Here is a 15,501-nt window from a genome sequence, read left to right as displayed (position 1 = left end):
TCAAAATCTTAAAATTAAAATAAAAAGGATCTCTGAGATCATATAATCCAAATTTCCCCCACTTTTTGTTTACTTGGCAAAGAAATCAAAATGAAAAAGAGTAACCTTATCTGATATGTCAAATATCAAGAGTATATCCCCTATATCCAGATTTTAGGCCAGTTTTCTTTCTTCAAGAATTACTGACATTTGGTGAGCCATTATCATATGCCAATGAACTGATTCATTTAATCTTCACAATTAACACTAGGCAAAGAAACAACCCTATTAATACCATTTACTTTTATGTAAACCGAGGTTAATTACAATTATTCAATTTGCTCATGTTCTTACTGCAGAGCCATAAGCCTGAAATCGTCAGATTCCAGTTACCTGTCATGTGTAACCATGAACTTGTGCTGCTTCGTTGAGCTCATTCAGTGGCAGAGGGAAGATGAGGTCAAGGAAATACAATCTGTATTGAATGACTTCTCCTTTGCTAGGTCTTAAGGAGCAGGAATCGGTAATGGATTCTAAGAATCCCTGAAGAATAATTCTCCAAGTGAGAATAGTCTAAACCACCATGTGACTATAATACAATAATTTGGGCAAAATTAATAGATTGACAGGAATCACAGAAGTTGGTGTTGCCCTTAAAGTTCACTTCTGGAGTCATGTCTTTCATTGAAGCTTTTGAAATAGCTGTCTGATGACAATCTGGCATTTATGAATTGCCTTTCCCTAGCAACCTCCACAAATGAGGTGTTTTTAAGATTAAGGGGTCTACTGGCAAACTCCCAGTTCCCATTAAAGCAATTCTACCATATGTCAGAAAACCATGACTCAGATAGTCCAATATTCTTTCTGAAATAAAAGTCCCATGGAAAGTTTAAGATTGTCTAATTATACATGTTAGTATAAATTAATTCAATCTATTATCATTTTTATAATGCAGGCTATGTGTAAAATATGACATGAAGTACTTCATATATGCTAACTTTACTCCATGTAGCATTCTACACGTTTATTTTTCCTATTTTGAAAATGATGAAAGTCACTTGGAGAGTTATATTATCTTTGTCAAGACCACCCAGCAAAGCCAAGGTCCAAGACGACTGCCTTTAAAGCCCCTTCCACTATACTATCTATATATTTTTACTTATTATTCCTGATGTCATAACTAACATTATTAATACAGTCTTTATATGTCAACACCAATTAGATCCTTGAGAGTATACATGGTGACCCAGAGGATTGTGATGGGGGAACCAAGGATGTGATAATGTGGTGCTGTATCAAGTTTTAGAAGAGAAAGGGCAAAGAAGTGGAAGCACAGGAAAAAGGACTTCTAAGACCAATTTTGCCTTCCATTATAGTCTTCCTCTTTCTGTACAGTGTTTCTTGTGAAGCTTAAGGTAGTAGGTGCACTATAACCAGGGATCTCTGGGAACATGAAAAGGAATAATATTGCCTCTTCTGAGCACTGTGGCTGAAACAGAATATGACTAAAATTCAAAGTGATAAGTAAGCCTATCTTGTCAATGCCTTTGAGATTTCTCTTTCATCTCGAATGCCAGTGTTATCTAGTTCCAATGGGTTTTCAACTGTGTTCTTTGGATAGTTGAAGGATGAAATGGGAGACTGGAGGACAGTGTTTAGGCCATAACACCATCTAACCATCAACCAAAATGGATCTCAGTTTCATAATTTTATATTTAAAAAAATAATTTGGAAAAAAAAATTCTGCTGTTTAGAAAAATGAAAAAAAGTACTTCTGAATTTCATAGGAAGGCAATCTTAGGCTCAAATAATAGAGTAGAAATAATTGAAGATCATGTAGTTGGTTTTCATATCAAAATGAAGTTAGACTCCAGTCTTTGGACTCCCAAAATAGGCCTGATTTCCAATATCACAAAAGTTTGTTTTTCAGTATTTAGGTCTTGCATGAAACAGTGAAAGTTTCTCTGTATAGCAACCCTAAGCAGTAGCATTTCATATGATACTGCAAATCTAGAGAGACCATCTTTGACCAGAGGTTGACTTCTTGAGAAAGACTGGAATCATTCTTTTCAGCATGGTGTTTACTTACTTGATTTCTGTTGACCTAAGCAAAAGGATAGACTGATACTTCTATCTAGGCCATTCAGATTGGTTGCTTTTGGATACTCTCACCAACATTTGTGATCTCTCAACTTTTTGATACTGACCATTCTAACAGGTGTGAGGAGTTAGTTCATTATGGTTTCACTTGTACCTCCCTGGTAATCAATGTTATTGAGCATCTCTGCATGTACCTGGTAATGATCCATATGTCTTCTCTGCAGCAATGTCAGTGCAGATCTTTGGCCCAGTTTTAAATCAGATTGCTTGGGATTCCATTACTGAACCATATGAGTTCCTTATATATTTTTTTTTATGTTAACCTCTTATCAGATATATTGTTTGCAAATATTTTCTCCCATTTTGTAGGTTGCCTTGTCATTTTGTTAATTGGTTCTTCAGCTGAGCAGAGCTTTTTAGCTTGATGAAGTCCCTCTTGTTTATTTTTTGCCTTTGTTGCTTGTACTTTTGGTTAGTGTCCAACAAATTGTTGCCAAGACTGCTGGTCAAGATTTTGCCCTGTATTTTCTTCTAGGATTTTATGGTATCAGACCTTACATTTAACTTTTCAATTTGTTTCAAGTTAATTTCTATGGTGTAAGACAGGGCTTCGATTTCATTCTTTTGCATATTAATCTCCACTTTTCCCAGAACCATCTATTGAAGAAACTCTTCTTTTCCCTAAGAATTGTCAGTTTCCTTGTCAAATGTTAGTTGCCTATATATGTGGGGTTTATTTCTAGGATCTCAATTCCATTCCATTTATCTGTGTGTATGTTTTTATGCCAGTACCATACTGTTTTGATTACTATAACTTTGTAGTAGAGTTTGAAATCAGGAAGTGTAATGCCTATTGTTTTATTCTTATTTCTCACACTTGCTTTGGCTCTTCAGTATCTGTTGTGAATCCATACAAATTTTAGGATTGCTTTACCTATTTCTGTGAAAAACACCACTGGAGTTTGATGGATTTGCACAGAATCTGTAAATGGCTTTGGATAGTATGAATATTTCAACAATATTAATTCTTCTAATCCGTGAACCTGGGATATGTTTCCATTTACTTGTATCTTCTTCAGCTTCTTTCATTAATATTTTATTGTTTTTAGTGTAAATATCTTTCACTCCTTGATCAAATGTTTTCCTAATTACTTATTATTATTATTATTATTATTATTATTATTTTAAGTTTTTTTTATTTATTCATGAGAGACAGAGAGAGAGAGAGAGAGAGAGAGGAAGAGACACAAGCAGAGAGAGAAGCAGGCTCCATGCAGGGAGCCTGACATGGGACTTGATCCCTGGTCTCCAGGACCACACCCTGGACTGAAGGCGACGTTATACCGCTGAGCCACCCAGGCTGCCCTTATTTTATTATTTTTGATGCTAATGTTAATGGAAGAGTGTTTTTTCTTTTTTAGATATTTTGTTAGTAAATAGAAATACTACTTATTTCTGTATGTTGATTTTGTATCGTGCAACTTTACTGAACTCATTCATGAGTTTTAACATTTTGGGGGGGAATCTTTAGAGTTTCTATATATGATATTACATCATCTGAAAACAGAGATGATATTGTTTTCTCCTTTCTGATTTGATTGCCTTTAATTTTTCTTTCTTGTCCAGTTGCTGAACTAGGATTTCTAGTATTATTCTAAATAAGGGTGATGAGAGTAGGCATCCTTGTCTTGTTCCTGATTTTAGAGAAAAAAAACTTCAGCTTTTCACCTTTGAGTATGACGTTAGCAGTGAGCTAGTCATATACAGCCTTTATTAAGTTGAGGTGCATTCTTTTTGTTGTTGTTGTTATTCAGAGCTTTTATCATGAAATGGTGTTAAATTTTGTCAAGTGCTTTTTCTGTATTTATTAAGAGGATCATATGACTTTTATTATTCATTCTATCTATATGGTCTATCATGTTTATTGATTTGTGCATGTTTACCCATCCTTCCATCTTAGTAATAAATCCCAATTGATGATGGTATATATTCATTTTAATATGTAGTTGAATTTGGGTTGCTAGAATTTTGCTGAGAATGCTTGCATTTATATTCATCAGGGGTATTGGCCTATAGTTTTCTGAGTCTGGTGTAAGGGTAATTCTGGCCTCATAATATGAGTTTGGGAGAATTCCGTCCTCTTTGATTTTGTGGAAGACTTTCAGACGGATTGACATTTCTTCTTTAAATGTTTGGTGGAATTACCAGTGAAATGATCTGGTCCTGTGCTTTTCTTTGATGGGGAGACTTTTTTAAAAAATTGCTGCTTCAATTTCTGTCTTTATTGATCATTTAAGATTTTTTATTTCTTCATGATTCAGTTTTGGTAAGTTGTATGTTTCGAGGAATTTATCCATTTCTTCTAGATTATCTGATTTGCCTGCATATAATTGTTCATAGTAGTCTCATGATTTGTTGTATTTCTGTGGTGTCTCATGTAATGTTTCTTCTTTCATTTATAATTTTGTTTGAACTTTCTCTATTTTTACCTTGGTTTCTCTAGCTGAAGTTTTATTAGTTTTGTTTATCTTAAAATAGATATTATTTTCATTGATTTTTACATGTGTCTTTTTTTTAGTCTCTTATTTCTGCTGTTATTTGTTATCTCCTTCCTTCAGTTAACTTTGAACTTAGTTTCTTTTTTTAACTCCTTGAGGTGTAAAGTTAGTATGTTTATTTGAATTCTTTTTTCTTAATGTAAGCATTTAGCTCCAAAAGTCCCCACTAACACTGCTTTTTCTGCATCCCATAAGATTTGTTGTGTTGGGTTTTTATTTCCTCTGATTTCAAGATATTTTCTGACTTCCTTTTTGATTGCTCTTTGACCCATCGGTTGTTGAGAAGTGTGCTGTTTGATTTCCACAAATTTGTGAATTGTTCAGCTCTTCTTCTGTTATTGCTTTCTAGGTTTTTACCATTGTGATCAGAAAAGTTTATTAAATATTATTTCACTCTTCTTAAAGTTTATTAAATATTATTTCACTCTTCTTAAATCCCAAAAAGGTTTGCTTTTTGGCCTAGCATAGGGTCCATCATAGAGAATGTTCCATGTGTGCTTAAGAAAAATGTGTATTTTATTTTACTTATTTTTTTAAGATTTTATTTATTTATTCATTCATGAGGGACAGAGAGGTAGAGAGAGAGCGGGAGAGAGAGAGAGGCAGAGGGAAAAGCAGGCTCCACGCAGGGAGCCTGATATGGGACTTGATCCCGGAACTCCAGGATCACACCCTGGGCCAAAGTCAGGTGTTAAACTGCTGAGCCACCCAGGGATCCTAAAAAATGTGTATTTTAATGCTGCAGGATGGAATGTGTTTGTCTATTAAGACTATTTGGTTTGTATTACTACTCAGGTATGCAGTATCCTTATTAATTTTCTGTATCAATGCTCTATCCAATGTTGAAAGTGGAATATTGAAGTCCCCCACTACTTTTGCACTGTTTTCTCTCCCTCTCTCTCTCTCTCTCTCTGCCATGAATAAATAAATAAATAATAAATAAATAAATAAATAAAATAAACATCTAGGTGTATAATGTTGGGTGTGTATATAGTCATGTGCATATAATTGTTATCTATTTTTGATTTATTGACCTCTTCATCACTCTATAGTGATCTTCTTCATCTCTTGTGAAGGGTTTGACACAAAGCCTATGTGTACTACCCAGTATATGGGTGGCTACAACTCCCCCCAGCTCCCTTGGCATATGGTGCTGATCTGTTCCCCAAACCAAATGGTGACTGTAGCCAAGTTCTCAGGGGTACAAAACTATTTGCCTTCCTCTAGTCTGGACAAAGTTTGGTGAGTCAGCTACCTGGTTGTGTGTTTTCCTCAAATAACTCTTTTTGTTTCTGCACAGCATTGAGGTTTTACAGTCTCCTACACAGATCCCAAAGCTCTCATGAAGGTATTTTGTCCATGGATGGATGCAAAACTTATTGTTGAGGTGGGGTTACATGTAAAGGATTTCTTATTTGGTCATTTTTCTTATTCTGAATTTTTTTATTCATGTCTTTCATGAAATATATGCAGTGCAAATATCTTCTCCCAGTTTACAGATTACTTTTCACTCTCTTAAGGGTGTCCTTTTTTTTTCTTTTAAAGATTTATTTATTTTAGAGAGAGAGAGAGAGAGAGAGTGTAGGGTGAGGTGAGGAGAAGGGAGAGAGGGAGAGGGAGAGAGAATCCCAAGCAGACTCTGTGCTAAGTGTGGAATCCAATGCAAGGCCTGATCTAACAACCCCAAGATCCTGACCTGAGCTGAAACCAAGACTTGGGCGCCCAACCAGCTGTGCCACCCAGGCACCTGGTGGTGTCTTTTAATGAAGTTAATATCACTGAGGTCAATCAATTATGTATTTATTTATGGCAAGAACTTCTTCTGTTTTAAGAAAGTTTTCCCTGCTAAAGCACACAGTCTTCTATGTTTTCTTCAACATCTATATTTATAATTTATATTAAGTTTGATTCTAAAATTTCTGTACTGCATAATGTAGGAGTCAAGTTTCATTACTTTTTCCATTTGCATATTGAATTGTTGCAGACTATTGAAAATACCATCAGTATGGTGTTCTTTCTGTTTATCTTGCTTGAGGTTTGTTGATCTTTTTGAGTTTGTGTTGATAACTTTTATCACTTTGAAAAATTCTTGGTCATTGTCTCTTCAAATATTATTCTGCTCCATTCTCTCTTTTTTCTCTTTCCTTCCCATCTGAGACTTTAAATACACATATTTTGCATCTCTTCAGTGTGTCCCATATGCTTTCTTTACTCTGTTCTGGTTTTGTTTGCTTTTGTTTTGTTTTAATTTTTTTCCTAGTACTGTACTTCCAATATTTTCAATTGACCTCCTTCCAGTTTACTGATGCTGCCTTCTGGTGTGTCCAGTCAGATATTAACCTCGTCCATGGTAGACTAAATGCAAACCTGGCTTCAGTTCTCAACCCCTCCTTGTATGGTTTTTGTAGTATGATTTTGCAGTTTCTCTCTTCAAGAAATTCAATCTGCTTCCCCACATTTCCATTGGGGTTGACCTTAACTTGCTCTGCTTAATAGAATGCAGTAGAAGTGATGGTGTATTAATCTTGAGCCAAGATCTCAGAAGGACTTGCATACTTCTCTCTGTCTTGAACTTCTGCCACTTCTGGAATAGCATTTGGAATCTGAGAGGCTACAAGGAGCAGAGGTGAAACATCAATGTGAAGCCATCCCAAACTAGGGCAACAGCCAACCAATCCACCAGCATATTACAAACTTAGACATGGCCTCCCCAAGATCAGCTGAGCCTGACTCAAGTCTTCATACTCAATGGATCTGTGCAATTGTCAGAAATAATAAATAGTTGTTAAATCACTAAGTTTTGGAAGTTGTTTGCTATGAGTTTCCAATGAGTTCTTAATTTCAGATATTGTATATTTCAGTTATATATTATCCATTCAATTTTGTTTTGTGTAAATTACAATTTTCTGTTGATAGGTTTCATATTCTTCATCAATTTTGTTGATAATTTTATCTTAATATGTTCATCATAGTTATTTTACACTTATCTGCTAACTCTTCTACATCTTCATCATACTTATTCCACACTTATCTACTAACAACTTTCAGATGACCTCTGGATCTCTTTTTAAAATTTTAATTATGATGGGTTACATTTTTGCCTCTTCTCCAATCTCATATTTTTTCATTGAATGTTAAACACTGTATATTCAAAGAATTTTAGAGGACCTAAACAATGTAGTTGTCTGTCAAGGAGGTTTTCCTCTTTTCTCTATTGGCAAGGATCAATAACTGATCATTTCAATTTGAAGGGAGATTGATTTGAATGAGAACACAATGGCAGATTTAGTAAAATTTGATCTGTCTCAAGTTGGTCCTCGTTACTCTGAAATTCTACTTAAAGGCATGGCAGGTCTATGTCTCCTAAGAAATGAAAGGTTGTAAGATTTAAGTTATAGCCCTTGGAATTTTTAAGTTTATCTCCTTAACCCCTCTGCCACACATATTCAAACCTTCAAACATTTTGAGGAAGAGATGAACATGTGTTTGTGCCAGTCTGCCACCCAAAGAGACATAAAACACTGTGTGTCTATGGGTAATTTTATTATTTGAGAATCTTCCAGATGAAACCTCCAGTCTCCTATCAAACCAAAATTCAAAAACTTATGTACATTCATCCAAACCCATAGAATATACAACACCTGATGTAAACTATGGACTTTGGGTGATGATGTGTCAGTGTAGGCTCATCAATTGTATCAAATATACCACTCTGGTGGGGTTGCTGATAATGGGGGAGGCTGTGCATGTGTGGGAGTGTAAGGTGTACACAGAATCTCTGTACTTTCAATTTTACTGTGAATCTAAAACTACTCTAAAAAGAATAAGGTCTTAAAAAAAATCCAATGACTTACCCATGAGGAAAACAAGCCACGCTTTCAGACTCAGCTAGGTTTCAATCCATTAATCTAGTGCTGTGCAAGCACCAAGGCTCTCACTGGTTTCTTTTCTTCTGGTGTTATCCTTTTATCCCAATCTGGCCTACATTTAGAATCAGAAAATGGCCCAGGGGAAATATATTGCTGGTGATCTTCAGCTCACCTAGGTAGAGCTCTTCTCTCTCTTGAATTTTAGTTTATCTGGTCTGTGTTGCTTTCCTAGCTCTCTAAAATATTTAAAAAATTTTTTTCAGTATACCTTTTCCCCTCCTAGCAATTGTAGTAGGAATATTTGTCTGTCATCTGTTATATCCTACCAGAAAAAAAGCAAGTCAAAATTGTCAAGATTAGATGGAAATGTCAAAGATTTGGGAGCAGAGCTTAGGAAGTGCATAAACAGCCTTTGTAGTACAGAGTGTGTTTGTAATATAACCCTATGGACTTCAGGGAATTAGGAGAGCATATACTTCCCACAGAGGAAGTGGGGCCCTTGGATCAGCTTAACTCAGACTCGAACTAATTTTATTTAATAATGGGTACTGCTAAACCTTTCTATTGAACTAGCCTCATCCCCATGAAGCTTTTAAGAATCTATCTCCCTTTCTGTCCTGCCTGTCCTATTATCCACCATGCCTCCAAGCCCATTCATTTTTTAGCTTTGTGGAGGTGCAGCCCTATGAGTCATGTATCCAGGGTTTCTCTACTCAGAGGGGATTCAAGTTTAATTCATAGCTGGTTTTCAACTTGATTCCCATGGTTGGTCCACTTCACCAATGTGATACTCTTTGTATAGGTCAGTAATATCATAGCCAGTTTCTCATCTTTAGAAGCCACCTGGGGAAACAATCACTACATTTTGTGCACCTACAACTTCTCACTGCATAGCACACATGTTTGTATTCTGACATAATCCTCTCAGTAATTCTGTGAAATAATGAAGTGCCCTCTACATTCAGGTAGCATATAGAAGGTTGTAGCAGGCCGACATTCCCTCTTTTACAGATTACAAAACTGAGACTCAATGCAGAGCTCCAAGTAATATGCTATGCATCCATTTATTTATTTATTTATTTATTTATTTATTTATTTATTTTTTACAGAAACCTTGCAACGTAGGGATTATAACTTTATTTTTGAGTCAAGATAATTATGTCCTGGGGAAAAGAAACTTCTCTCTGATGGTAAGTGACAGAACTAAAATTTAAGCCAGGACCATGCAATTCTTGCTTTTTCTATCACATGGTAATGTGACGTTTCAAAGTTTAGAAGAGGGAGCATCAGGTTCCAACAACACATCTCATGGCTCTTAAGGCCAGTGTACCTCATTCCTTATCACACTGGCTTCTGAGAAGAAATGCATTTCTCTCTATCCCCAGATGACAAATATCCCAGTGTTGACAGCAATAAGGAGGATGAAGAAGTGAAGGAGATAGTTGGTGACAGCCCAGACTCTTGTTGCTTGCAAATTATCCATTCTGTGGCAAGGCAAACGGATTGGTAGCACCAGGGCTGTCTGATTAGTTCTCCGGCCAAAAGGCAGTACCATCTGCAAAAGTGCTCCATGTACCCAGGATTCAGGTGGGTTTGAGCCAGAAGGAAAGTAGAGGAAGTGATCTCTGATGTAAATAATGGCTGAGCGGGCTGACAGAGTCATCCCTGATCTACAACCACGCATGGAACCAGCCTGATTGATTGATTTCAAAGTTTGCTTTGCACAAACCTTTCCCAGGCCACAGTATCTAATTCTCAAAGCCATATTTAAGGAGAGAAGGGGAAAGGACAAGAAGAAACAGAGAAGAAACAGAGATCCTAAGGGTCCAAAGAAAGTTAGAAACTGTCATACTTTCCAGACAGCTCCAAATAAGCATCACTATCAGCCTTGGAGGAGGGAAATGTTACAGATGCCACTCCAGACCCTCCTTCCAGCCTGAGGATCCTGCCGGTTCCATGAAGAAATGGATAGAATTGCCCTGCAATGTGCATCCCCGATCAATATTTCATTATCAATCTGTTATTGTTTGCAGGAATTTCCACTTCAGACTCCTAATGGCAGTCAGTAAATCTTGCTGATCAGTGCAGCCTTCTGAATGAAGCCAATTTTTCACCAATCATCTCTCTCAGATTTGGTAAAATGGGCAGCAATTCATGTACCTTCTCAAGCTCTTAGCCTATAAGTAAGCAAGTTCCTTTCTATTATCTCAGATCACTACCTTTGGGCCTTTCTTACAAAGTTCATGAAATCTGAAGTCTGGGCACTTCCTGGCAGCCCTCTTTGAAGTAGAAAAGTTAATACTATCTGGTGCATCAGGTTGTCAGGAAATCTGAAAGTAGGGAGGGATATTTCAGGCCACCTTATGTATTTTATAAATTCATCCCTTTGTTGATTGAGTTGACAAATAATTATTGAATTTCTTCTATGAGTCAGTCATGGTGCTAGACACTGGGGACTGAGTAGTAAACAAGAGAAAAAAATTATATGGATAATTTCTGTTTAAAAAGATGGAGTCAGAAAGGAGGGATATGTAGCAGAGGGATACCCCAATCTACTAGTAAGTTTCTCAGAAAAGATTACAGTGAAGTAGAGACCCACATAAACAAGAGGAGCCAATCATGAAAAAACAAATAAACATATAAACAGAAAAGAAATACAGGAAAACACAGAGAAGAAAGTTCAAAGTCAAGAGAGAGCTTGATTTTTGTCTAAAACAAAGTCAATACAGCTGGAGATGTTTATTCTAGAGAGTCTGGGTTTTATTTATACTTTAAAAAAAGAATTATTTCTATTATTATTTCCTTTTTTAAGCTAAAAAAGGCATTAAAGACTAAGAATAGCCAAAGCAAAAGGCCATTCCATGGAAAGAAGCCGTTTTTCCAAACATTGTTGGAGCCTCGATGGATGGAAGTGAGACAGGAAAGCCAATTCTGGAGTCTGGGAGTAGGTGCTTTACCTGGTGATGCCACTTTGTCAACATGGAAAGTGCCATCAAATTGATGGTCTGCACATAGCAAGGTAGGTGCACTTTTTAAAAATTCTACATTAATCAGGAAAATTTATGAATGCATCTTCTCATTACTTATTCCAAAAATACCATTAAACATCTACTCTGTGCAGGAATCTGTTAACTCTTGAAGACACCGTAATGAATAAAAATTGTCAGTGCCATATGGAATTCATTTCCGTCAATCTGTCTAAATTGCACCATAGGTAATTTTGGAAAGAGGGGAAAAATTCCTTTGTTTTTGTGGATATTCTTAGAGTTCAGGGGGCAGGCAGGTAGCAAAAGTAGATAAGGGAGTCAGAGATTACCCAGAAATCGTTACCCCCTGGAATGCTAGGATGGAGAGAATTCTGGGAAGTCTAGGCCTATGTATCACAGAGAAAGATCTCCATGGCTGAAGATGCTCTTGCTGGTCAGTTCCCAAGGCCAACAATTACCAGCCAGTGTCCTACCGCAGAAGTGTTGGAAAGGATGTGGAGAAAGGGGAACCGTCTTGCACTGTTGGTGGGAATGTGAACTGGTACAGCCACTTTGGAAAACTGTGTGGAGGTTCCTCAAAGAGTTAAAAATAGACCTGCCCTAGGACCCAGCAATTGCACTGCTTGGGATTTACCCCAAAGATACAGATGCAGTGAAATGCTGGGACACCTGCACCCCGATGTTTATAGCAGCAATGTCCACAATAGCCAAACTGTGGAAGGAGCCTTGGTGTCCATCAAAAGATGAATGGGTAAAGAAGATGTGGTTTATGTATACAATGGAATATTAGCCATTAGAAACAACAAATACCCACCATTTGCTTCGACGTGGATGGAACTGGAGGGTATAATGCTGAGTGAAATAAGTCAGTCGGAGAAGGACAAACATTATATGGTCTCATTCATCTGGGGTATTTAAAAAAATAGTGAAAGGGAATAAAGGGGAAAGAAGAAAAAATGAGTGGGAAATATCAGAAAGGGAGACAGAACATGAGAGACTCCTAACTCTGGGAAACGAACTAGGGGTGGTAGAAAGGGAGGAGGGTGGGGGGTGGGGGTGACTGGGTGATGGGCACTGAGGTGGGCACTTGATGGGATGAGCACTGGGTGTTATTTTATATGTTGGCAAATTGAACACCAATAAAAAAATAAATTAAGAAAAAAGAAGAATGAGGCTAAGAGGTCGATATGGCCAAACCCAACCAGAGTGAGACAAAGAGATATGGTACCTTTCACTTGTCACAGCTGGTGGGGCCCATCTCTGGATCACCATGTCCTGATGCTTTAGGACACTTTGTAATAAATTAAACCTGTGTTGGATGTTTTGGTAACACCTAAAAAAAATAGAATTCTGAGACTCTTACTGGTCTACTGACGGGAACAAAATAGAAGAAAGGAAAAGAAAAAAATGTATGTTAAAAATAAATTCACTGATGGTGGAAAGGCATTTTTTTATGAAATACACAAAATTGGCATAGCAAATATGTAGTTAAGATTGTCAAGGTGGTTTGTAATATGCTGGACATTTTTGTGTTGCTTGTTTGCTTTTTGTTATGTTTCACAGTCTCAGGGGTCAAAGCTGTGTGTCCTTCTGGAAGGTTTTATATTAGGCTTAACCATAAATGGTCCTGCCATTTCCTTGAAATGGACATTCTTAGAAACAAGAATCATATTGTTTTTAGTCATGAATCATTTTTGCCTAGCATGGTGCTGTCATAAAATGGAAATCAGGTAGATGTACATGAATGAATGAAGGTAGATGTACAAATGCACATGGTGGCTCAATCCCCAAAGTTTATGTGTGACTGATAAAGATCCAGCCTCAAGGGAAGCTCTGTATCTCATAACCTTGCTGTAACTTCTCAATCAGGTCTTCAAAAATCTTAGTAAACAGTCAAAAACAAACTGAGAAAAAGTTAAGAGCTTAAAGGATGTCTGGATGGCTCAGCGGTTGAGCATCTGCCTTCAGCTCAGGGTGTGATCCTGGGGTCCAGGATTGAGTCCTGCATGGGGCTCCCTGCATGGAGCCTGATTCTCCCTCTGCCTGCGTCTCTGCCTTTCTCTGTGTGTCTCTTATGAATAAGAGAATAAAATCGTGTAAAAAAAAAAAAAGGAGCTTAATAATATGGCCTATATCTTTAGGGCCACACTGTAAGTCTTATGTCCTCTTTAAGTCCTATGTCCTCTTTCAAAGCACCAAACATTATTTTCCACTTTTATTGAGCTGCAATTAACATACACCATTGTAGAAGTTTAAGATGTGCAACATAATGATTTAAAATATATATGTATCCCAAAAATGATTGTCATGATAAGTTTCATTAACATCCATCACCACAAATAGTTACTTTATGTGTGTGTGTGATAAGCACCAAGCCTGTTTGAGCTTCTGAGGGAGTTAGAAATTCAAAGAGGGCAGGAGGAAATAACAAGCAACCTCCCACCTTCTAAAGGAAACTGTTCTTTGATTTGCATACTGTTCCAATTCGCTGATTAGCACCTTCTAATTACTGCCCAGAAGAGCGGCTCAGAACTAAGCCTCATTCTAACCAACAGCCTGGACAGCTTGGTCATTGAACCAGACACCATCGCTGCCATGCATAGAATGATTCGAAATGGAGGCAGAGGGAGCCAAGCCTGTATTCACTCAGCCTTGCAAAGAGGAAACTTCATTTGAAACATACATAACTTCCTCTGTGCCAGCTACTCATTCCTTTTGTTTTCAACCAGCTAGCAGATCAAAAGAATTAAGGAGATTAAAAAGCAGAGTGACTCAGTGACTTCATACATCAAAACAGGAAAGTGTTGAATGAAACCATTTCTAGGCAAAGTGACTACACAGAGAAGGACCATAAAAGGCAGCTCAAGGGGAGGAAACACCTCAAGCTTGTTCCCCCTCCCCCCACCTTCTCACATAAAATGCAAAACCAGATACATGTCAGAAGAAAAACCCAGAATAGATGCAAATCAAATCCACTTAAGTTCAGAGGTCTGCAGAATCTCGCTGGGGCAGAGGGTGTTGAGAAGGTGCATTGCTGGCAGGTATGCAACTCGCTATGCTTTTGGAGAACATTTTGGTAATAAGAATCAAGAGCCTTAAAACTCCTTTGATCCATTAATTCTACTTCTGGAAAGCAATCCTGAAGAATGAGCTCACAATTCATAGGAAAGCTTATGTGCATGAATGTGGAGCAAAGCTTGTACATAATACAGAATTTAGAAAACAATATAAATATACTCCAATTGAGGAAATATTTAGAAATTTTGTTGGACTACCATCGAACTCTTAGGATTATCTTTGCATAAAAATGAGTAATGTGAAATGAGTCATACAGAGTAGAAAAGGCTTATGTGGCATTCAGACTGGTTAGTAAAATTTGATGTGTCCATTCAATCGTAAGGACACCTTACTCTTTGCAGTGGGAAACTTTAGGTACCTTATGTTAAATACTTGGTCATTGGGGTGGCTCACTGAATGCTGCTTTGTTAGTGGTAAAGTCAAGAGAGTTGAAATTTTAAATGACTTGGGAATTGCTCGGTCCTAAGTCTGTCCAGGAAATGTGCCCAGGAGTCAAACTTCTAATATTTAGCAGAGGTTAAGGCAAAAAGAGGACATGGATCTTAGGCCATTTCTCACTATATGTTTTGTCTGAATGTGTTAAGTGAAATTAAGCACATTTGATAAAAAGAAAATTTAAAGCCTAGAGAATCCTAATAGCTGTGACTATTTCCTTCTGCTTTTTGCTAATGTGTAATGTGGGCAGCTGAGTTAGTGAACCAACAGGGCATAGTGCCAGTCGCCAGAGATCTTGATTATTCTAATTTCTAGAAGATATTGGGATAAAACATTTGCATTTTAAAGTCTCATTTTGCCAATAGAAAAATAATGGCTAATAACACCCTGCCCTTTGTAATTCTTTAGTTGCTCATGGGGATCCAAGGAGATAATATGTAGAAGAAACTCAGAAACTTCATAATTTTAAGACTGCATTTCTTAAAACTATTTGAC

General features: G+C 37.1%; 1 long non-coding RNA gene across 11 annotated transcripts in view; it reads left to right on the top strand.

Annotated features, from left to right (window-relative positions):
* The window catches only part of LOC144297418 (uncharacterized), a 187,931-nt gene that overhangs the window by 73,915 nt on the left and 98,515 nt on the right, over positions 1-15,501 (top strand). For 10 of the 11 annotated variants that reach the window (XR_013364488.1, XR_013364489.1, XR_013364490.1 and 7 more), the window contains 3 exons: positions 9,616-9,696; positions 10,540-10,689; positions 11,319-11,525. This is a non-coding gene — a long non-coding RNA (uncharacterized LOC144297418). The remainder of the gene's footprint in view (positions 1-9,615; positions 9,697-10,539; positions 10,690-11,318; positions 11,526-15,501) is intronic. The other variant, XR_013364450.1, reaches the window with a different exon arrangement.

Source organism: Canis aureus, chromosome 2, assembly GCF_053574225.1.
Source record: "Canis aureus isolate CA01 chromosome 2, VMU_Caureus_v.1.0, whole genome shotgun sequence".
NCBI classification, from domain to species: domain Eukaryota; kingdom Metazoa; phylum Chordata; class Mammalia; order Carnivora; family Canidae; genus Canis; species Canis aureus.
This window is presented reverse-complemented; position numbering and strand designations above follow the sequence as displayed.